At 39.2% G+C, this 24,407-nt stretch overlaps 1 non-coding gene across 1 annotated transcript; it reads right to left on the bottom strand.

Moving 5' to 3' along the window:
• Positions 1 to 18,467: 18,467 nt before the first annotated feature.
• LOC115030255 (U6 spliceosomal RNA) lies at positions 18,468 to 18,574 on the bottom strand. Its single transcript, XR_003835847.1, has one exon. It is a non-coding gene; the product is annotated as a U6 spliceosomal RNA (small nuclear RNA).
• Positions 18,575 to 24,407: the final 5,833 nt, after the last annotated feature.

Below are 24,407 nucleotides of genomic sequence, written 5' to 3'. Positions count from 1 at the left end.
TTCTATCTTTATTTAGTGTATTTGTTTTTCTGATTATTTTGTGTCAGGAGGAATTTCTTTTCTGGTCCTATCTATTTGGAGTTCTCTAGGCTTCTTGTGTGTTCATGGGCATCTCTTTCTTTAGGTTTGGGAAGTTTTCTTCTATAATTTTGTTGAAGATATTTACTGACCCTTTAATTTGAAAATCTTCATTCTCATCCATTATCCTTTGGTTTGATCTCTTATTGTATCCTGGATTTCCTGGATGTTTTGAGTTAAGATCTTTTCGAATTTTGCATTTTCTTTGATTATTGTGCCCATGTTTTCTATGGAATCTTCTGCACTTGAGATTCTCTCTTCCATCTCTTGTATTCTGTTGCTGATGCTCACATCTATGGTTCCTGATTTCTTTCCTAAGATTTCTATCACCAGAGTTGTCTCCCTTTGGGTTTTCTTTATTGTTTCTACTTCCATTTTTAGATCTTAGATGATTTTATTCAATGCCATCACCTGTTTGGTTGTGTTTTTCTGTATTTCTTTAAGGTTTTTTTTTTTTGCTTCCTCTTTAAAGACTTCTAACTTTTTAGTCATGTTCTCCTATATTTCTTTAAGTGAGTTATTAATATCCTTCTTAAAATCCTCTACCAGCATCATGAGATATGACTTTAAATCTGAATCTTGCTTTTTGGGTGTGTTGGGGTAACCAGGACTGGATGTGGTAGTAGTGCTGGGTTCTGATGATGCTGGTATCTCAGTTAGTTGTTATAGCTGTCTCTGCCTGGAGCTTCTTCCTTCTGTGATTCTGTAAGCCTCTGTCAGAACTCCTGGGAATCCAACTCTCTCCTGAGTCTCAGTGGTCAGAGCACTCTCTACAGGCAAGCTCTCCTCTTACAGGGAAGGTGCACAGAGGTCTGGGTCTCAGCTCTGCCTCCTGACTGAAAATGAAGGTCTGAAGGGTCCCTGTCCAAGAAGTTCTGTTGCTTCTGCTACCTGACTGCTCTCCTGTGTAGAATGGTCTCTGAGAGACTTGGGATACAAGATGGTGTTCTCACCTGGTCCAGTGGTCAGAGCCCTCCCTGGAAGCTGTATGATCTCCTGTGCTGACTGGTCTCTGAGGGACCTGGAATACAAGATCTGAAAATCTTTTCTACTGCCTCAAACTTCAAATGTTTCTTCTCTCTCTCTCTCTCTCTCTCTCTCTCTCTCTCTCTCCCCTATCCCTCTCTCTCTCTCTCTCTCTCTCTCTCTCTCTCTCTCTCTCTCCTCCCTTCCTCCCTCCTTCTCTTTCTCTTCCTCCCCTCCTTTTGCTTCCCTTCCTTTTTTTAATCTTCATTTTCATGTATTTGATTGTTTTGAAGCAGGGTCTTATTATGTTGCTCTAACTGACATATGACTCAGAATTCTCCTGCCTTAGTCTCCCTGCTCCAGAGATTAAATGTGTACAGCCAACAATTTTTTCTTTATTGATATGAGTTTAACACTATATATTTTTCTCTGATTATAGCTGTCATAGTCATCACATAGGTGGAGTTGATTTAGTCTATTACAGAACTAATTTATCTTCAGTTGTGTTGCTTAGATCATTTGTCTATGTCATATTCATAGTTTTATGCTGTAGTTTCTCTTCAGGTGAAAATATCTTTGCTTATCTTAATATATTTGCTTATGTTAATTGAGATTTACTCTGTAACCCAAGGATTACTCAAGGTAATTGCTGTTTTAGTACCAGCATTTGGAGGATTTCCAAAATGTCCTTCTGTAATTACTTTCTACTTTATTTCCAATATTGTCAAAGAACACACTTTGAATGAACTACTTCAAGTAACTTAAAGTGGTTAAAGTTTGCTTTATTAGCAATTTTATAGTCTTCATTAGTAAATGTTCCATATACTTCAGAAAAATTGAAAATTTTCTTTTGAATGAAATTATTTATATATATATATATATATATATATATATATATATATACCAATAAGTTCCAAATTATTGACAATTTTGGTCAGTTCTTTTATATTCATACTAGTCTTATGCATAGTCATTTATCAGATAATAACAGTGTCAAAAAATTTTACATGTAATTTAAAATATATTCATTTCTACTATCATCTCTATCAGAATTTGCTGAATGTATTTGAATCTCTATTATTTGGTGCTGTGATAGTTGTTGCAAAACCCCATGCCATTCCCAGTGTTGTCTTTCTGCATTATGACTTTGGATCACGATGTGAGCTATCAACCCTCCCTTCTCTTTACCATCCAGAATATAACACTCTGAAACTCTAAGCCAAACTAAATGCTTTCTTTTATAAGTCACAATAATTTATCACAGTAATATAAAAGTAAATCCAAATGTACATGCATTTAAAATTATGATGTCACAATAGAATGTCACTTTTAGTCTTAACATTTTTTTCTCACTCTTAATTTTATTTTGGCTGATGTTTACATAAAATTTTTGTGTAATGAATAAATGAAAAGATACTTTAGACAATATCATCTTATATGTTGTCACAAATTTCTGATTTGTGTAATAATTAAATACAATAGTGGTTCTATGATATAAAAGTGGTTCTATGATATAAAAGAGAATATTTTACACATATATTATTTTAAACTTCAAAGACAATTTTTCTAAACTTATAATACCCAAAAGTTTTAGTAACTCACAACATTTTAGAATATAAATGTTTATCAGTAATAAGTAGAAATAATATTAAAAGTTCTTTCAGTCTTTTAGGAATAGAAAGTATTGAATTAAATTAAGTAAAATTAACCACAATTATTTGATGCATAATTCTTAGGGACTGTTTTGTGTTAATAGGTGCAGTGAGTCTAGAAAAGTATGACGTATCTTTTATGCTCTAAAGATCACAAAGGACTTCATATGTCATGTCATCTAGAATTTGGAATTTCTTTTATAGTTAATGGGGATCTGATACATAAGACATTACTCACTATTAGATTTGAATTTTAAACAGATCAGAAAAATTCAATGGCTTGAACACATATCAGTGCTAGTCAATGAAAGGTATATTTGCTATAAAGTCCACAATCAGTAAGGAAATTCAGATTAAATTTCCTCCTACTGGGTCCTTGCCCAACGCTGATATGAGGGTTTGTGCCTAGTCTTATTATTTCTTGTTATGCTGTGTTTGGTTAATATCCTTGGGTGGCCTGCTCTTTTCTTAAAAAAATGCAGAAGTGGGTCTGGAGGAGAGAGGATGTGAGTAGTGTAATTGGAAGGAGTGGAAAGAGGGGAAACTGTGGTCAGGATGTACTGTTTGAGAGAAGAATAAAAAAAAACAACTAGCATTTCAGTAGATCATCAGAGGATGCTATCACTTCAGGACAGAAATAAATTTAACAGTGCATAATGTCACACACACATGCGTATATTCATCTACTCAAGAGTAATATTATTTTACCCTAAAACAATACTGAAATTTTAGGATTGTAGCCCAATTGGTAGAATATTTGTTCAGCATGTAAGAGTCATTGTTATATACCCAGCAATAAAAAAAGGGGTGTGGTGACCCAATCCTGTATTCTTTGCACTCTACAAGAGAATGCAGGAGAATCATGGTCTTCCTCAGATATGTAGAAATTTTGAGGACAGAAAGATATATATGAGACTCTGTATTTTAAATAATTACTAAAATGCAATTTTATAGTTTGCTCAAATATATTGCAAGTGAATTTCTTAATGTATATTTTGTGTAACTCCATTTAACAGCACATTACTCATCAGAAAGGCTTCCTTCAAATTGTATTCAATTTGATATCTTCTTTGGATTTTTAAATAATTTATTTTACATAAAATTCAGCATAAAATTGCAATAACTTTACAGCTTATGTCAAAGAATGAGTGTATAGGAACAGGGTACAAAATTTTCAAGGTACAATTGGGTGCATCACTCAGATTAATTTTTATGGAATAGTTTGAAAATGTTATACAATTCAAAGTACCCTTAGAGTGCTTGTTTATGATACATGGAAATATATTAATGAATTGAATACATTGACATTGTTTTAAAGTTAAGCAACAGTGCTTTGTCTATGATCAGTGTTTTGCTTGTTAACCATTTTATATTATTTTTATATAATAATTTTCTATTTAATTTTCCTATAAGTGTTTTAATCTTATGTATTAAACTTTTATTGGTATTTTTACTAGCTTTAAATGTGGGACCGTGAAATGCAGCCTGTTTTGGTTGAGTGAGGCTTGCTCTGGAGACCCAGTAGAAAACTCTACAGGGGACAGAACAGTGAACCACTTTCCTAGAGACAGGTGCCTGACACTACAGAGACTCCCCCAAGCTCCTGGCATTCTGGCTAGACTCAACACCCACAGTTACCAGACTATAGCCTGGTATGCTCCTCCCCACAGTTACCTGGCAACAACAAGGTAGCCCAGCCCTCTATAAAAGGAGCTTCTTGTTTCCTCCTTGCTCTCTTAAGCTCTTACCCTTCTTACTCTCATCTCTAGCCCTCCTTTTCTTTCTCCCTTCCCCCCTCTCTCCAAGTGACTATGGCTGTCCCCTTTCTTTCTTTTATCTTCTCTCTTTCTCTCTGCATTTCTACAATAAAGCTCTAAAACCATAGACTGTCTCTGTTCATTAGGCCTGCCATCCTTGACCGATGGGATAGGCTTTCCCCTAAAGAGCTGTGTCTAACCTCCCACCAGAATGCCTTCCTGCTCTCCTGACATGGACTGGACCAAAGACTCTCACCTGCGTGGGAACCACCCTTTCCCCCTGCCCTCTCTTCTCTTCGGCCTAGGCTGACCAAACCACCCACGGGTTCCTACTTTGTTTTCAGCTCTTCTGCAATGTCCAGCGGTGTCTGGGATGCCTGAGACTGATAACCTGTTATCTCTGGCCTCCATGAGGCTCAGAGACCTCGGACTACCCCTTGTCTACCCAACTGTGGGCTGTGGTCCGTGGCTTTCCACAATCAGGCACCCACCTGGGGCCACAAGAGTTTTTTTTTTTTTCCCAATCCCTTTATTCCCCCATGCCCGCTGCCTGACAATTACATATGATTTCAAGAGCAAAACACAAACAAACAAACAAAAATACCTTTGAAGGCTGGCTACATTTGCTGAATTAATCCAGCTTGATATTTTATTTTTCATGGCACTAAGAATGCAGCCCAAGACTTCATAGTTAGATAAGTGATCTACCACTGAGCCATATTCTCAAGACATTAGAAGTCATTTTTATTGTTGTTTTGTTCTATTTGCTCATTTTATTTTAGAGCCAGGTTCCTGCTATGTATCTTAGTCTGGCTTTAAATTCATTATGTATACTAGGTGTGATTTAACTTTTGTTACTTCTGCTGTAGTTTTCTGAGTACTAGGATTATAGGTTTGTGTCACTATGCCTGGCTCTCTTGATTCCAAATCGCATTATTGCTTCAAATATTGTGTTTCTTTTGTGTTCTATATTCTCTTCTTATGCGACTTTTATTAGAAATGTGGTAAACAATGCTTTTACATATTTTATTTCCTGTTCCTTTACACTTCATTTTAGATATTTTTCTTAGGTTTAGAATTTTTTTCTTTAGTTGTTATACACAACTACTGTGTCCTTTAGCTTACCCTTTCAGTTGTTAATTACAAAAACCATATATTAATTCTATAAGACTTATATAATCACTTTAAAATCTTTCAACTTTTCTTTTTTATTAGATACTTTATTTACATTTCAAAGGTTACCTCCTTTCCTAGTTTCCCCTGTAAAAATCCCCTATCCCCTACCCTCGACCCCTGCTCCCCAACCCACCCACTCCTGTTTCCTGGGCTAGGCATTCCCCTATACTGGGGCATAGAACCTTCATGGGACCAAGGGCCTCTCCTCCCACTGATGACAGACTAGGCCATCCTCTACTATATATGCAGCTAGAGCCATGAGCTCCACCATGTGTTTTTTTTGATTGGTGGTTTAGTCCCAGAGAGTTCTGGGGGTACTGGTTAGTTCATATTGTTGTTCCTCCTATGGGGCTGAAAACCCCTTCAGCCCCTTCTTGGGTACTTTCTCTAGCTCCTTATTTGGGGACCCTGTACTCATTCCAATGGATGATTGTGAGCATCAACTTCTGTATTTGCCAGGCAATGGCAGAGTCTCTCAGGAGACAGCTATATCAGGCTCCTGTCAGCAAAATCTTTTTGGCATCTGCAATAGTGTCTGAGTTTGGTGATTGTTTATGGGATGGATCCCCAGGTGGGGATTTTTATTTTCCTTATATGAAGAGTTGTTTGCTTTTCCTGTCTTCCCTTTGATATCTTTTTTTTTTCAATTTTTTAAAAAAAATTATTTTTAATTTATTTTTTACATTCCACATTCCATTCCCTGCCCCTGCCATCTACCCTCTGTCTGCTATACATCCCACACCTCCTCCTTACCTCACCCTGTCTCCACATGGATGCCCTCACCCCCACCCCACCTGACCCCTATACACCCTGGGGCCTCCAGTGTTTTGAGGGTTAGGTGCATCATTTCTGAATGAACACAGACCTGGAAGTTCTCGACTGTATGTGTGTTGGGGGCCTCATATTAGCTGGTGTATGCTGTCTGTTTGATGGTCCAGTGTTTGAGAGATCTCAGTGGTCCAGATTAATTGAGACTGCTGGTCCTCCTGCAGGATTGACATTCTCCTCAGTGTTTTTCAGTGCTCGCTAATTCAACAACAGGGATCAGCTGCTTCTGTTCATTGGTTGGGTGCAAATAACTGCATCTGACTCTTTCAGCTGCTTGTTGGGTCTTTCAGATGGGCAGTAATGATAGATCTCTCTTTACGAGTGCTCCATAGCCTCAGTAATAGTGTCAGGCCTTGGAATCTCCCTTTGAGCTGGATCCCACCTTGTCCCTGTTGCTGGACCTTCTTTTCCTCAGGCTTCTCTTCATTTCCACCCCTGTAATTCTTTCATACAGAAACAATTATGGGTCACAGATGTGACTGTGGGATGGCAATCCCATCCCTCACTTGATTCCCTGTCTTCCCGCTGGAGGTGGGCTTTATAAATTCCCTCTCCCTCCTGTCTGGCATTTCATTTAAGGTCCCTCCCTCTGAGTCCTGGGAGTCCCTTACCTCCCAGGTCTCTGATGCATTCTGGGGGGGTCCCCCCAACCTCCTATTTCCTGAGGTTGCTTGTTTACATTCTTTCTGCTGACCCTCAGGGCTTCAGTCCTTTTCCCTCACCCAATACCAGATCAGGTTTCCCTCTCCCTCCCACTCAATTCCACCTGCCTATTTTCCCTCCCAGGTCCCTCCCTTCCTCCCCACTTGTGATTGCTTTCTTCTCTCTCCCAAGTGGGACTGAGTTGTCCTCACTTGAGTACTTCAGCTTGTTGAGTATTTTGAGTTCTGTGGACTTTATATTGGGTTTTCTGTACTTTTTTTTTTTTTTTTGCTAATATCCACTTATTAGTGAGTACATATCATCCATGTCCTTTATTTTTCTTAATAAGTGTGTTTCTTTTCATATATTAAATTTCTGATTTTCTTATTTAATTAATATAACATTATTAGGTAGTTAATATGTAATTTTATTATCTAAAGTTTTATTATACTGATGCACTCATGGTAGCCATGTTTTCTTCTTTCATTATAATTTTTTATTGTAAGCTCCTGCTGGGTGGAATGGAAGGAAGTTTTTCTGTAGAATTGATATGGACCATACTGAGGATGGGTCTAGTTTGAGTTTTTATATTCTTCTTTTCTAGACTTCCCATATGCAATCAGCCTGACTACTTTTACACTTTCAAAACTCTTCATTGACTGATAATAATTATATGTAGTTATAAGGGATAATGTGATATTTCAACACAGATACACATTATGAAATGAGTGAATTAGGCCAACTGGTATATCATTATGTAACACATTTATAATTTCTTTGTAGAGAGAATGTTTTTAATTATTTCTTAGCTAGGAGCTTCTTAGCTTAGTTGTTCTATCAGTCAGAGATGTGTAGAGTATATCTCATTTATTGTTATGAAATATGTGCATAAATTTTCTGATACATAACCATAACATTTCTAGGATAAACTCTACTTTGGTTGAGATTTTTTACTTTGTTTATTTGGTGTTGTCAGTCTACTGGTGGATTTTAGTTGGCAAGATAAGTATAGTAATTACTTCTCTTACTTCTTCCTTTATAAGTCTAGAGGGAATTAATTTAATAATACCAAAATTTCTGTGGCCACATTTCCAGTGTGCCCAGTTTCTGAAATCAGTAGACAAGGTCCCACTAGACCTAGACCACTCAGTCTATCCAGTTCCACTAAGGGAATCTCAAACTCTGAACACTTACTCATACTTCTGCAGTTGCCTTAGCTTCTAAAACTGGCAAATAAACACCATCAGCCTAAGGGCCACACTCCAACTCAACCAAATAACTGTAATGGACAAATGTCCACACAAGGAAAAAACCACAGACACTACATGACAATCCAAGAGAACATATCTATTCCAAAAATTACTAATCCTATAATAATTGGCCACAGTGAGAAGTACCTAAAATAATTCAAAGAATAATTTAAGAAATGTTCAAACAACCCAGGAAGACAAAAACAAAGACATAATGAAATAAGGAATTCAATATGAAGATATAATTCAATAAAGGAATCGAATTAGTAAAAAACTAAACTGAAATAATGCTGAAATTGTAAAATGTAACAAGTTGTATTAAAACCACAATAGAAATTGTCACCAACAGAATGGATCATAAAACAGAATATCAAGCATGGAAGACAAGGTAGATGAATCTTATCAGTTAAAATAAACAGCGATAAAGTATACAACCCCATGAGAACATGGGAGAGATTAGGGAAAACCATAAAAAGATATAACCTTAAGATTTATGGGCATAGAAAAAGTAGAGAAGTGTCATACCAAAGGTATAGAATATGTTTTCAATATAATCATAGAAGAAATTTTCCATACCTGGAGAAAAACATACCCAGTGAATTAAAAGAGGCCTCTAATAGTCCAAAGAAACAAAATCAGAGAAGAAACTTTCCATGATCTATAGTTAAAACATTTAAAAATGGAATCCTGAAAGAGTATTGAAAGCTTCAAGAGACAAATGTTATGTTACTGATAAAGTCAGACCTCTCTAAATAACATTTGATTCCTAAATAGAAACTAGTAAAACTAGAAGGGTCTGAAAAGAAATTCTGACAGATTTACAACTGTTTACACAGACACTTATATTCAGCAAAGATATCTATTAAAATTGAAGTACAAACAAAAGTCTTCCATGATAAAGCAGACTAAAGTTTCAGTTTTTAAATAGTTTTTAACACTTTAAAAGTGCAAGGTCTCAAGAAAAGAAAAGAAAGGAAAAGAAAAGAAAAGAAAAGAAAAGAAAAGAAAAGAAAAGAAAAGAAAAGAGATAGAGGGAAATGAGAAAGAAAGATAAAAAGAAAGTACAAGGTGTTTTTAATAATCTAAAGTCTTGAGCTGTGTATGGTGATGCATGTTTTTTATCTCACCTCATGTGAGGCAGAGGCAGGTGAATTTCTATGAAGTCAAGGCCAGCCTGATCTACATAGTGAGTTCTAGGACAGTCAGGGCTGTTGCACAGAGAAACCCTGTCTCAAAAAACAATAACAACCAAAAAAAAAAAAAAATCCAAAAACAAAGAGAGAGAGAAAGAAAGGAAGAAAGAAAGAAAAAGACAAAAGAAAACAAACATGTTCTATCATTTCTTACTCAGAAACAGAAGAATCAGGGCATAAAAACAATCACAACTAATAAAAATCAAAATCCACCGCCATATATCTAAATTCTATGAATGAGTAATTGATGCCTGTAACTCACTATTTTAGTCACTATTCTATTGCTGTGAAGAGATACCATGACCAAGGGAACTCTTATTTTAAAAAAGCTTTTAATTTGGTCTTGATTACTTTTTCAGGGTTTTAATTCACTATCCTAGCAGGTAGCATGGCAGTGTGCAAGCAGAAATGGTGCTGGAGAAGTAGCCCGGAGAGTTCTACATCTGGATAGGCAGACAATGGGAAGAGAAAATGACACTGGGCCTGATTTGAGCTTATGAAACCCCAAAGCCCACCCTGTGTGACTTAGTTCTTCCAATAAGGCCATGCCTACTCCAACAAGGCTATACTTCCAATAATGTCACACCCTACTAGTCCAGTTTAGGGAGGGTATTTTCATTAACACCATCACAGTGTTTATCTCTTATTAATCACATTCAGTTCTTCAACCCCAACTGACCAGGACCCTATTGTTCTGATGAAGTACAAAAGTTTTCTCTTTAGTGGTGCTGATGTCTCATTAATCATAGATGAATTTTCAGCCCCAGATTAACCAGCAAACACAGATTTATAATCACCCAGATATCCCTCATCTGGAGGATAGGTATGGAAAATGTGCTACATTTATACAATGGAATATTACTTAGCCATTAAAAACAATGATATCATGAAATTTGCAGGCAAATGGATAGAAATAGAAAATATCCTGAGTGAGGTAACCCAGACACAGAAAGACAACCATAGTATGTACTCACTGATAAGTGGATATTAGTCATAAAGTACAGGATAGCTATGCTGCAATTCAGAGACCCAAGGAAGCTAAGTAACAAGGAGGGCCCAATGAGGGGGTAGCACATGAATCACATGAGAAGGGGAAATAGATTAGACCTCAAGGATTGATGTATGGAGGGAACTGGTTTGGGGAGGAGTTAGGAATTGGAAACAGGAGGGGTGAGGTGTGGGGAGGGAGAAGTACTGAGAGAGACAATTGGATTGAGAGGACATCTCTGGGATAAGCCAGAAACTTAGGACAATAGAAACTCCCAGGAATCTGAGGGTGACCATAGATAAGACTCCTAGCAATGGTGGTTATGAAGCCTGAACAGGCCATCTCCTATAACCAGACAAGACTTCCAGTGGAGGGATTGGGACACCAACCTAGCCACTAAATCTTAGACCCACAATTTGTCCTGGCTACAAGATATACAAGGGTAAAAGATGGAGTAGAATTTTAAGGAGGGGCCAGCCAGTGACTACTAGATCAGCTTGAGACCTGTGCCATGAGATGGAGCCCACCCCTAACACTATTAATGATTTTCCTCTGTACTTGGAGACAGGGGCCTAGTATAACCATCATTAGAGAGGCTTCACCACGCAACTGATGGAAACAGATGCAGAGACCCACAGTCAAACATAAAGTAGAGCTTAGGGAATTCTGTGAAAGAGGGGAAAGGAAGGATTGAAGGAGCCAGAAGGGTCAAAGTCATAACAAGAATACCTACAGCATCTACTAACCTGGGCCCATAGGGGCTCATAGAGACTGAATTGCCAGTCAGTGAGTATGTATTAGACTGAGCTTGTCCCTCTGTGTGGGGCAATGGGCTATGCACAGACAGCCTGGTCACCAGTAGATCTTATGTCTTGAACCCCTGTGGGACCCAGTGGGTGATAATTTCCACCTACATGGCACGGAAGGCATTCGATCATGATTCCTGTTTCCTGCCGAAGTTACTGCTCCTACAGCACCTACAGGAGAGGCTATCAGTCACGTAGACTATGTTCCAAGCTTCTGGCATTCTGGCTAGACTCCTCTCCACAGATACCTAGCAACAGCCTAAAAGCCCAACTCACTATAAGAGGGGCTGCTTGTCTCCACCTCACTCTCTCTAGCCTTCCTTCTCTCTTTCTCTCTTCCCCCTTCTCTTCACGTCTAACCTCCAGGCAGAAGGCCTTCCTATGCTGCAGCCACAGACCGAACTAAGGACTCTCGCCTGCATGGGAACCATCCAGCGCCCCCTGCCCTCCCCCTGCCCTCTCTTCCCTTATCTCCAGGGCCCAGTGCTGCCCTGGGGCCCCTATTCTGTTCTCAGCTCCTTCACTGTATCCAGCATGGGATGCCAGAGAATGAGAACCTGGTACCTGGGGCTGCCCCTTGTCCACCACCCACCATGTGTGGTCAGTGGCTTAACACAGCCAGATGGCCACCTGGGGCCATGTGGAAAGCGTCCGGCAGTCCTGTGTCTGCCCGCCCAGACCACCAGAACTCAGGCAAGACACAGGCTCCCTCCCACTCCCCTCTTTCCAACACACCCACGGCCCCACACATATGTAACAGATGTGCAGCTAAATCTTCATGTGGGACTTCTAAAGCAGGAGCAGGGGCTGTGTCTGACTAAATTGCCTGCCTTTGAATTACTTTCCCCTAACTGGGCTGCCATGCCTAGCCACAGAAGAAGTTGCACCTAGTCTTACCTCAATTTGAGATGCCAAAGCTGATTAATATCTATGGGAGACCTCCTGTTATCTGAGGAGAAGGGGAGGAGGAGTGGATGGGGGGAGGCCAAGTGAAGGGGAGGAACCAGGAGGGAGGTGAAGGTGTGATTGGGAAGTAAAGTAAGGAAGTGATAAAAAAATAAAAAAAACCTAGATGATACATCATTTTACAAAATTATTTAACACAGAGCATGCTTTACTCAAAAATGTCTGTAGCAAATACTGTCATATATAGTTATCCTCAGTGTTATCACAGCCACAAATATAGGCTTTAAAAAGCATATTACATAAATGAGTGTGATCTCAACAGGGGAAGCAGCTTTTTAGATGGAGGAAGTTGTCATTTGTACCATTTCTTCTTGAAGAAACAAGTATTCAGTTTGGAATAATGTCACCTTGTTTTCTCTTAATACCAAACAGGATTCCACCCCTTCTCCTGCAAACACACACTAGTCTTGTGCAACGACAGAGCAGTGTCCAGCATTTTTTTTTTCTTATTGGAGTCAAATCTCCCTTTACCAATAACCTTTCTTTCCAGCCCAGAAAAATGTTTGTAGATTTCTCCTTTTTCAGTGCTGCCTTGGATAACTTTCCCACAAAGTTGGAGAGAGCTCAGTCATGGTTTGGGAGCAAAAGTGGTTGTGTCATGAATTCTGGGTTCTGTTTCTGAAGCTCCACATCAGCAGAAGCCTGTATTGAGCCCAAACTCATGATCTAAATATGATTTCTTATTCTAGAAAGCTTTTTGTCATCTGAGGACTTTTGATTTTTCATCCCAAAAAGGCTCTCACTTTTTGGTTCTACTGCCAGCAGATTCTCTTGAATCCTAAATCAAGTTAGAGAATTTGAGAATGTGAAGATTAGAGGTGTGCAGCTTGCTTCAATTTCAAAGTAAACCTTATAGGGGACAGTGTCTGTAAATCTAGGCAGCAGAGAAGCATGCTGCTTTTTCTGAGCAGACAAAGAAGATTCTTCTTTTGGTCAGTCTTGTTGGTCCAAGGTGACAAAGCCACCTAAGTTTAAGTTTGAAGTCCCAAACATCATTCCTGTTGCCTAGGAGTGATGGTGGCTCTTCTAACTTTTAGAATTGCTCAGTCCCTTCTCTATATGCTTGGAAGCATTCTCCCAGATAGTTTCCCCCAAAGGTCATACCATTCCTTCATGTGCTGTACAAGAGATCTATAGAGAGATCTATCTAGCATCCACAGAGTACATATACACTCATACCACTGCTCACCAGCTTCTTTAATATCATATCTCTGCATCTGTGGCTCCCTCAAATGATTCTCCAAGTTCTATTCTGGAACTCTTGCTTTCTTCCTAAGTGCCAAGCTAGGATGATGAAAGTCTACTCCAAGTGGGTAAACATTCCTATATTTCATCAATATAATTTCATCCTTTCCTGGAGCTTATTAGTGACAGCTCAAGCAAAAGATTTTTTATGCTACATCACATGGTTTTCTCTTTTCCTAAAAGTCACAGCCCTACAATCTATACTACATGGATATTCAAACAACATCATCTTGCATATTTTCTGTTTAAACTTTTTATTTTGAGATACTTTCAGATGTACATACAATTGTAAAGAAAATAATACAGTAAGACTTGTGCATTCTTTCTTCATGTTCAACCACTGGAGGCATTTTTCAAATCTACACACTAAAACCAGGATACCTATACTGATACAGTTTAAATATCAAGCATTTTGTCAGTTCATATTACCTACTTTTTCTACCCTCACTAGTCCTTGATGTAGATATTAACTGAAGTATTTTCCCTTTCTAAAAATTTCTTCCTCTTCAAAAGGTTAGATAAGTATTATTGCAGCACATGGCTATTTGGAATGAGCTCTTTTGTTAACACAATTCTCTAGAATATTATCAGACTTGTTATGTACATAGTCCATTTTCTTCTATCAGTATGTGGCATTTAATGATGTGAAGTTCCCACCATTTGCTTAATCATTCAAATATTGAAAGTTAAACATTTCATCTTGCCATGAATGTGATTTTGGGGAAATATAATTTTATCTTTGATAGTTACCACTAAACCAGGTTGAGAAATGGCTCTATCACTTTACAACCCTACTACCAAAGTATGAGTAATCTATTTTATCCACACTCTTGGTAGCACTTTGATGAAAAGCTGTTTCAGTTGCAATTTTAATAGGCATGCAGTGAAAGTCTTATTTATATTTCCCTAATAGCTGATGATGTTGGACATAATTTCCCATGCTTCTTCACCATCATCTATCATCCTGATAAAATATGTTTGTGTCTTTTCCCATGTTCTAGCAATAATGTTTCATTCCTATTGTCTTTTTACAGAAGACTCTTTCTTTTCTTTAATTTCTCAGACAGGATTTTATGATATAGCCACTCCTAGCTTGGAACTTGCTATCATCTAATTCTTCTGGCCAAAATTTTAAGTGTGATAGTGATTAGGTAGACAGAGAGTAGACAGTCTTGTCTAGTCCCTGATTTTACTGAGATTGCTGAAAGTTTCTCTCCATTTAGTTTGATGTTGACTAATGGATTTCTGTATATTGCTTTTACTATGTTTAGGTATGGGCCTTGAATTCCTGATCTTTCCATGTCTTTTACCATGAAGGGGCATTGAATTTTCTTAAATGCTTTCTCAGCATCTAATGAGATGATAATGTGTTTTTTTTTTCCCTTTGAGTTTGTTTTTATAGTCGATTGCATTGGCAGATTTCTGTGCATTGAACCATCCCTGCATACCTGGCATGAAGCCTACTTGATCATGGTGAATGATCCTTTTGATTGTGTCTTGGATGTGGTTTGCAAAAATTTTATTGAGTATTTTTTATTGGATATTTTCTTTATTTACATTTCAAATGTTTACCACCATTCCAGGTCTCCCCTTCTGAAACCCCCTACCCCATTCCCCCTACCCCGGCCACTATGTGGGTGTTTATCCACTCACCCATCCACTCTTGTATTCCCTACACTGGATCATTGAAACCCCTCGGGCCCACGGGCCTCTCCTCCCACTGATGTCCAAAAAGGTCATACTCTGCCACATATGAAGCCAATGTCATGTGTCCTTACATGTATAATCTTTGGTTGGTTGTCCAGTGCCCAGGAGCTCCAGGGGGTCTGGACTGTTGACATTGTTGTTCCCTCCATAGGGCTGCAAGCCCCAATCAGCTCCTTCAGTCCCTTCTCCAAATACTCCAACTGGGACCCCTGCACTCAGTCCAATGGTTGGATGTGAGCATCTGCCTCTTTATTTGTCAGGCTATGTCAGAACCTCTCAGGAGACAGCCATATCAGGCTTCCATCAGCAAGCAATTCCCCACATACAAACAGAGTCCCGGTTTGGTAGCTGTATATGGGAAAGATCACCAGATGAGGCATTCTCTGGATGGCCTTTGCTTCAGTCTCTACTCTCCACTTTCTTTCCATATTTCCTCCTGTGAGTAATTTGTTCATCCTTCTAAGAAGCGCTAAAACATCCATATTTTGTTCTTCCTTCCTCTTATGCTTCATATGGTCTGTGAATTGAATCTTTGGTATTCTGAAATTTTGGGATAATATCCACTTATCAGTGAGTACATACCATGTGTGTTATTTTGTTGCTGAATTACCTCACTTAGGGAGATATTTTCAAGTTCCCTCTATTTGTGTGCAAATTTCATGAAGCCATTGTTTTTAATAGCTGAGTAGTATCCCATTGTATAATTGTACCATGTTTTCTGTATCCATTCTTCTGTTGAGGGACATCTGGGTTGTTTCCAGCTTCTGTATATTATAAATATGGCTGCTATGACTATAGTAGAGCATTTGTTCTCGTGGTATGGTGGATCATTTTTTGGGTATATGCTCAGGAGTCCTCAGCTGGGTCCTCAGGTAGTACTATATCCAGTTTTCTGAGGAACTACCAGACTTATTCCCAGAGTACTTGTATCAGCTTGCAATCCCACTAGCAATGGAGAAGTGTTCCTCTTTTTCCACATCTTTTCCAGCATCTGCTATCACCTGAGGTTTTGATTTTAGCCATTCTGACTGGTGTGAGGTAGAATCTGTGAGTCATTTTGATTTGCATTTCCCTGATGAATAAGGATGTTGAACATTTTTTAGATGCTTTTCATCCATTCCAGCTGAGAATTCTCTCTCGAGCTCTGTCCCCATTTTTTAATAAGGTTATTTTGGTTCTTTAGAGTCTAACTTTTTGAGTTCTTTGTATATATTGGATTTTAGCCCTCTATCACATGTGAGATTGGTGAAAATCTTTTCCCAATCTGTTGGTTGCCATTTTGTCCTATTGACAGTGTCCTTTGCCTTACAGAAGCTTTGCAAATTTATAAGGTCCCATTTGTTGATTCTTGATCTTAGAGCATAAGCTATTGGTATTCTGTTCAGTAACTTTCCCCCTTGGCCCATATGTTTGAGGTTTTTCGAACTTTCTCTCCTATTAGTTTCCATGTATCTGGTTTTATGTGGAGGTACTTGATCCATTTGGACTTGAGCTTTGTACATGGAGGTAAGAGTGGATCAATTTGCATTCTTCTACATGTTGACATCCAGTTGAAACAGCACCATTTGTTGAAAATGCTGTCTTCCTCCCCACCCCCCATGGGTACTTTTAGCTCCTTTGTCAAAGATCAAGTGACCATAGGTGTGTGGGTTCATTTCAGGGTCTTCAATTCTATTCCATTGACCTACCTGCATGTCACTGTACCAGTACCATGCAGTTTTTATCACTATTGCTCTGTAATTCAGCTTGAGATCAGGGATGTTTGTCCCTGAGAAGTTCTTTTATGTTGAGAATAGTTTTTGCTATCCTGGGTTTTTGGTTATTCCGAATGGATTTGCAAATTGCTCTTTCTAACTTTATGAAGAATTGAGTGAGGATTTTGATGGGGATTGCATTAAATCTGCAGATTGCTTTTGGCAAGATTAGTATATTAATCCTGCCAATCCATGAACATGGGAGATTTTTCCATCTTCTGAGACCTTCTTTGATTTCTTTCTTCAGGGACATAAAGTACAAATTGTTTTCTTGCTTGGTTAGAGGCACACCAAGATATTTTGTATTATTTGTGACTGTTGTGAAGGATGTCCTTTCCCTAATTTCTTTCTCATCCTGTTTATCTGCTACATCCACTCACATGACAAGCCTAGAAAGCCTGGAAGCAGTCCCAAGGCAAAGAGTTTAATGGAAACTTAGTCTCCAGGAACCGTGGCATTCTGGATAATGAATGCAGCAATAATAATGTCCTTGCTTTAGTTGGGTGTATGGATCTATGTGCTTTCCCTCAATATTGTTTTATTATAAGAGCTTTAAGGATTGAATTTGACATATAGCTAAGTTGGAATAGGCTCCATCAGTGTCCTAGGAAGTCCTTGAGGCGACCCTGAGCTTGGAATTCAGTAAGAATGTTAGCTATTCAGTAACATTCAAATTTCCCTCTAGTGGAGACAGTAAATAATCAGGTATTACAATTTACTTAAATAAGAGCTAGAAAGATCAGGTCTAGTCTACATAGTAATTACTTAGAACAATAGCCGAGTCACATCCATACTCAGGAATACACAATGGCCTAGGAAATAGGTGGGTTGTAGTTTCATGAAAAGGTCTGTAGAATGGAATTCCCCTGGTGCAGGTGTTTCACTAGGTCCAGAGAAATAACATAATCAGGTATTTATTAAAGAACCCCTGGTGATGGGTTTAACAATAGACTAGCATTGCATCAGAGCATTCACATGGCTCCTGTGTTTAGCTGATCTTAATTAAGGGTTGTTCCTATTCTCAGTTGAAAACAAGGCCTGGATCCAACCATCTTTTCATGTATGCATTTTCTTTGTTTTGTGTAAAGAACCAGTGTACCTTGGAGGATGTATTCACCTAGCTTTCTTGTTTTTCTTCTGTATTATAAGACTGGTGCTTGCTTTGAGAAAATACATTCAGATACATACTCTCTTTGTGTCCATGTCTGTTTGTCACTCATCTACGCAAACTCCTTGCTCGCCTGTAACCAGAGCCCTGAGTTTTCCTGTGGATCGGGAACCCAAATGAGGACCATCTGTAGCATTTATCCTTTGAGTAGAGGAAGGATATTCATTTATTTGCTGAAGTTGTTTATCAGGTTTAGGAGTTCTCTGGTGGAATTTTGGGTGTCACTTTGATATACTATCATATCAAAGAGTGCTATTTTGACTTCTTTCTTTTTTTTTCTTTTTTTTTTTTTTTAATATGGAACACTTCGCAAATTTGCGTGTCATCCTTGCGCAGGGGCCATGTTAATCTTCTCTGTATTGTTCCAATTTTAGTATATGTGCTGCCGAAGTGAGCACTTGACTTCTTTCTTTTCAATTTGTATCCCTTTGACCTCCTTTTGTAGATTATCAGACCAACTTCACTTCTGAATACCGATGCAAAAATACTTAATAAAGGATCCTGTGCCATAGCAACCAGAGCTGATGCTGTGCCATAGTGCTCTATACTCAAATACTGCCAGGAGAGAGCTAGCATCCCAGGAGTGCAGGCAAGCCTTTGATCACAGGTAAGACCATCACTTCTGCTCACAGGGACCTACATGGAACCCTCAGGACACAGGAACCGAGGAGTAGTCTGGGACAGAAGTCTTCTGGTTTCCCTCTGCACCAATAGTTGATCCTGTGCCACAGGGCCCAGAGATGTTCCTGTGCAACAGTTATACATACCCAAGTACTGGTAGTAGAGTGCTGGTCTCCCAGGAGTGCCAGTGCACTTGTGAGCACAGGAGGGAAAAGCCACAGTCAGAGACAGCTGACCAGCTAAGACTAGAGATAACCAAGAGGCAAGAGGTAAGGGAAAGAGCATAAGCAACATAAATGAAGGCAGCTTGGCATAATCAGAACTCAGTTCTCCTACCACAGTGAGCCCTGTATACCTCAACACACCAGAAAAGCACGATTCAGATTTAAAATTACTTCTCATGATGATAATAAAGTACTTTAAGAAGGACATAAATAACTCCCTTAAAGAAATACAGGAGAACACAGGTAAACAGGTAGAAGTCCTTAAGAGGAAAACAAAAAAACCTTACAGAATTACAGGAAAACACAAACAAACAGGCGAAGGAATGGAAAAAAAATCCAAGATCTAAAAATGGAAATACAAACAATAAAGAAAACACAAAGGGAAACAACACTGGAGACAGAAAACCTAGGAAAGATATAAGGAGTCATAGATGTAAGCATCACCAACAGAAAACAAAAGATAGAAGAGAGAATCTCAGGGGCAGAAGATATTATAGAAAACATTGACACAACAGTCAAAGAAAATGCAAGATGCAAAAAGCTCCTAAACCCAAACATGCAGGAAATCTAGGACACAACAAGAAGATCCAAGATAAGGATAATAGGTATAGAAGAGAGTGATGATTCCAAACATAAAGGGCCAGTAAATATCTTCAACAAAATTGTAGAAGAAAACTTACTTAACCTAAAAAAAGAGATGCTCATAAACACACAAGAGGCCTACACAACTCCAAATAGATTGGACCACAAAAGAAATTCTTCCCATCAAATAATAATCAAAACATCAAATGCACAAAATAAAGAAAGAATATTGAAAACAGTAAGGGAAAAAGGTTGAGCAACATATAAAGGCAGACCTATCATAATTACACCAGACTTCTCGCCAAAGAGTTTTGCTGATACCAAAACATCACAAAGACCCAACAATGAAAGAAAATTTCAGACCAGCTTTCCTTATGAATATCGATGTAAAAATACTCAATACAATTCTTGCAAACTAAATCCAAGAACACATCAAAATGTTAATTCACCATGATCAAATAGGGTTCTGGCCAGGAATGCAGGGATGTTTCAATATATGGAAACTCATCAACATAATCCACTATATAAACAAGCTCAAAGAAGAAAAACATATGATCAACTGATCAACTCCTCAGATGCTGAGAAAGAATTTGACTAAATTTAACACTCATTCATTGTAAAAGTCTTGGAAAGTTCAGGAACTCAAGGCCCATATCTAAACATAATAAAAGCAATATACAGCAAACCATTAGTCAACATCAAACTAAATGGTGAGAAACTTGAAGCAACCCCACTAAAATCAGGGACTAGACAAAGTTGACCACTCTCTCCCTTTCTATTTAATATAGTACTGGAAGACCCAGCCTTAGCAATTCAAAAACAAAAGGAGGTCACGGGAATACAAATTGGTTTGGAGGAAGTCAAAATAGCACTATTTGCAGATGCTATGATAATATATTGAAGTGACACCAAAAATTCCACAAGAGAATTCCTAAACTTGGTAAACAACTTCTGCAAAGTGGCTGGATGTAAAATTAACTCAAATAAATGAGTAGCCTTCCTCTACTCAAAGGATAAACAGGCAGAGAAAGAAATTAGGGAAAGGACGCCCTTCATAATAGTCACAAACAATATAATATACCAAGCAAGTGAAAGATTTGTATGACAGAAACTTCAAGTCCCTGACGAAAGAAATAAAAAAAAAAAAAGATTTCAGAATATGGAAAAAAATCTCCCATGCTCCTGGGTTGACAGAATTAATATTTTAAAAATGCCCATCTTATTCGAAATTAGAATGGCTACTCCAGCTTGTTTCTGAAGACCATTTGCTTGGAAAATTGTATTCCAGCCTTTTAATCTGAGGTACTATCTGCCTTTGTCACTGAGGTACTGACCCACCCTACCATCTCGCCAGCGAAAACACACACAGGCCACTCGGATCCTTCTGCAGTAAAGCTTTAATACATCTCGAGAGATAGATGATCAGCTTCAGGAGAGGAGACCCAGAGAGCAGAAAACCCTTCCCTTTTATAGGCTGCGAAAAAACGGTTGGAGACGTGCACCACCCGGATTGGCTGCTCACTATCAGTCAGTTAACGCCACGAGAGAGGCAGGGCTCAGGTAATGGAAAGATACCCTGACGCCTGCGCACACTTACGAGCAAAGGATGTCAGCGCCATCTTGTAATGGCGACTGTGAGGGCGGCTCCTCACAAGGTACATTTCTTGTATGCAGAAAAATGCTGAGTCTTGTTTACTTATCCAGTCTGTTAGTCTATGTCTTTTTATTGGTGAATTGAATCCATTGATGTTAAGATGTATTAAGGAATAGTGATTGTTACTTCCTATTATTTTTGTTATTAGAGGTGGCATTATATTTGTGTGGCTATGCTCTTTTGGGTTTGTTGAAAGAACATTACTTTCTTGCATTTCTTGGAGGTATTGTTTCCTTCCTTATGTTGGAGTTTTCCATCTATTATCCTTTGTAGGGATATATGGAAAATATTGTGTAAAATTGGTTTTATCATTTTACTGGCTGGTTTTGTGTGTCAACTTGACACAAGCTGGAGTTATCACAGAGAAAGGAGCTTCAGTTGAGGAAATGCCTCCATGAGATCCAACTGTAAGGCATTTTCTCAATTAGTGATCAAGGGGGAAAGGCTCCTTGTGGGTAGGACCATTTCTGGGCTGGTAGACTTGGGTTCTATAAGAGAGAAGGCTGAGCAAGCCAGGGGAGGCAAGCCAGTAAGGAACATCCCTTCATGGCCTCTGCATCAACTCCTGCTTCCTGACCTGCTTGAGTTCCAGTCCTGACTTTCTTTAGTAATGAACAGCAATGTGGAAATGTAAGCTGAATAAACCCTTTCCTTTCCAAGTTGCTTCTGAAAGACTCCAAAACTCCCAAAGGGAGGCACTTACTCAAGCCTCGGGTCAGCCGCGCACCCAAGAAGACACTGAGACCGAACTTAAGATGTATAGGAGTAAGATTTAATACAGCAATGACAAGAAAGAACATAAAAAGCACATATACCAGATATCTGGGGTCGAAACTCGCAGAGGAGATTCGGCAATTAGCCCAAACTTTTCACAAGCTTTTATAGGAAATAGCCAGGTAAAAAGTACAAGTTTTACGTCACCAAGGTGTTCTGCCAAGGGGCTTTACATAACCAAGGGGTCGTGTCCTATATTTTGGCAATGTACTCGATCTATTGGAACATTCTGGGATAGTACCAGGAGGCCCCTATCTCAAAAATGTTCTTGGCATAGTCTTCAGTTGGGAGGGGTAGGACTAGGTTTTTTCCAGGAGACCCCTTTATCTAAAAAATGTTCTTGGAGCAGTTTCCAATTGGGAGGGGGTACCTTGGGGTAAAAAGTTCAGGAGTGCTCCGGGAACAGTCTCTGGATGGGAGGGGTAAGAGAACTCTGAGCTGAAGAGTTCATGGAGAGTTCAGGTGTCCAGTAATTAACTCTTTCATTCCCCCCTTCTTTTAGGGACAAGCTCTAATCTTAGAGCTGGGTACCGGCTTCCTGAAAGACCCGATATTGTTGCCTTAATATCATAACCTGCACTGCATTTATTCTTTCTCTGACAAAAGCCACTAACTTATTAAGAATGCAGGGGCCAAAAATAAGCAAAAGCATAAGTATAATTAAGGGTCCTGCTTAATGGACCCTCTCCTTATGGAGGAGAGGAGAGTGGTAAGCCAAGGGGACTTATTAAACCAGCTTTCGAACCATCCTTGTTGGCTTTCTCTCTCTCTCTTACGCATATCTAGGCGTTCTCTAAGTCTGGCCATAGAGTCTTTGATTACTCCTGAATGATCAACATAAAAACAACATTCTTCTTTTAGGGCAGCACAAAGTCCTCCTTCTTTAAGGAACAATAAGTCTAATCCCCTCCTATTTTGCAGCACTACTTCAGACAGGGAAGTTAAAGATTCTTCTAATTTAGTTATAGACTGTTCTATAGTTCTAATATCAATGTCCATAGCTGTACGTAATTCTTCATAGTATTGGGGGGTCTGAATTAAGGCAGCGGTCCCTGTACCTACTCCTGCTGCTACTCCCAATCCCAAAAGTACTGCCAGGGTTAAGGTAATGGGCTCTCTTCTCCAACGGACCCGATGATCAAACTTATCTAAAAAGGAGCTATCATCATGATACAGGAGTCTAGGAATAAGCTGAACTAAAATGCAGAAGTCTTTGGAACTATTAAAAACAGATAGAGATACACAAGGAGTGAGACCGGTATTGCAAGCCCATACTGTGTCTATGGGAGGCACCAGATACTGACCACTTTTGCCAGGCTGGATGTTCTGGGTCTGATTACAAAGGTGCCGTTTATCCTGAGGTGCCTGGCCTAAACAGAGTCCACTTCCTGAAACTGCTTCCAGAGTCAGCTTTCTGTTTTCTCCCCAAAGGCATTGAGAATGATCTGAAGTAGTATTATAAGTCCTGATCTGAGCAATTCCTTCATAATAAGGGGGCCTAGAGTCATAGCATAACCAACATGATTGAGTCATATTAGGATTAGTCCTATTCAACACCAAAAAAGCTCCTTGAACTAGACTGACCAGACGGCTTTTTGTATCTAGGGGCGGTGGGGAAACTAAGGTCGGTAGGGAAGGTCTCACTGTTCTGGGCTGTGGAGTTGGTGGAGCTGGTACAGCCGGGACTTGTGGGGGAGCTGGTACTATTGGGGGACCCTGTTCTGTCACAGTCAGCCTGATTGTAAAAATGAACCCAGGGTCTCTCGGTGGACTGGATACACGCCAACCCCACTTATTTCCTTTAAGCCAACTTAAACGATTTTGTTTTCCTTTTTCAGTGAATTTTATAAGTAGGGGGTTGCAGTATTTACCTTTGCATGGTCCTGGGGGGCTGTTTTCAGTAGCACACCCATAAGCTCCTATGGCGGCCTCATTTGGATGGAGGTTGCCATAGTTTGGATATTTATGGGGATCTCTTTCTCCTTGATATGGCTTATCATAACCACTACCTCGTTTTACCGTGATTAGATCCCAGTCAGAGGAAGGCTTTCAGTAGGCATCCCCTGTCGTTTCACATGTCCATTTGCCACAGAAGTAATCTGATGCCCCCCCACATTTTTGTTGAAGCTCTTTGTTTTGACCCTGACCAGGGCAAACATAAAACTGTGCAGCTCTAAGATTAGCCCGGTAGAACTGCCCTGAACACCCATACATGTTCCCTATTCCACCTGAAACACACCGCTGTTCAGGGGGTGGGTTACTAAGATCAGTATGGTCAGGGAGGTCCCAATTGGGAGATCCTGCTACTAACTTACAAATGTCAGGTGTGAGATCAGGCCACCAAGTCCAAGGGGGATGTGCTGCAGTGATTGCCCA

The sequence above is a fragment of the Mus caroli genome, unplaced genomic scaffold (genome assembly GCF_978045245.1).
Source record: "Mus caroli unplaced genomic scaffold, Mus_caroli_1 scaffold_5, whole genome shotgun sequence".
Taxonomy (NCBI): Eukaryota; Metazoa; Chordata; class Mammalia; order Rodentia; family Muridae; genus Mus; species Mus caroli.
The sequence above is the reverse complement of the archived record's forward strand: the minus strand, read 5'-3'. Positions and strand labels throughout refer to the sequence as shown.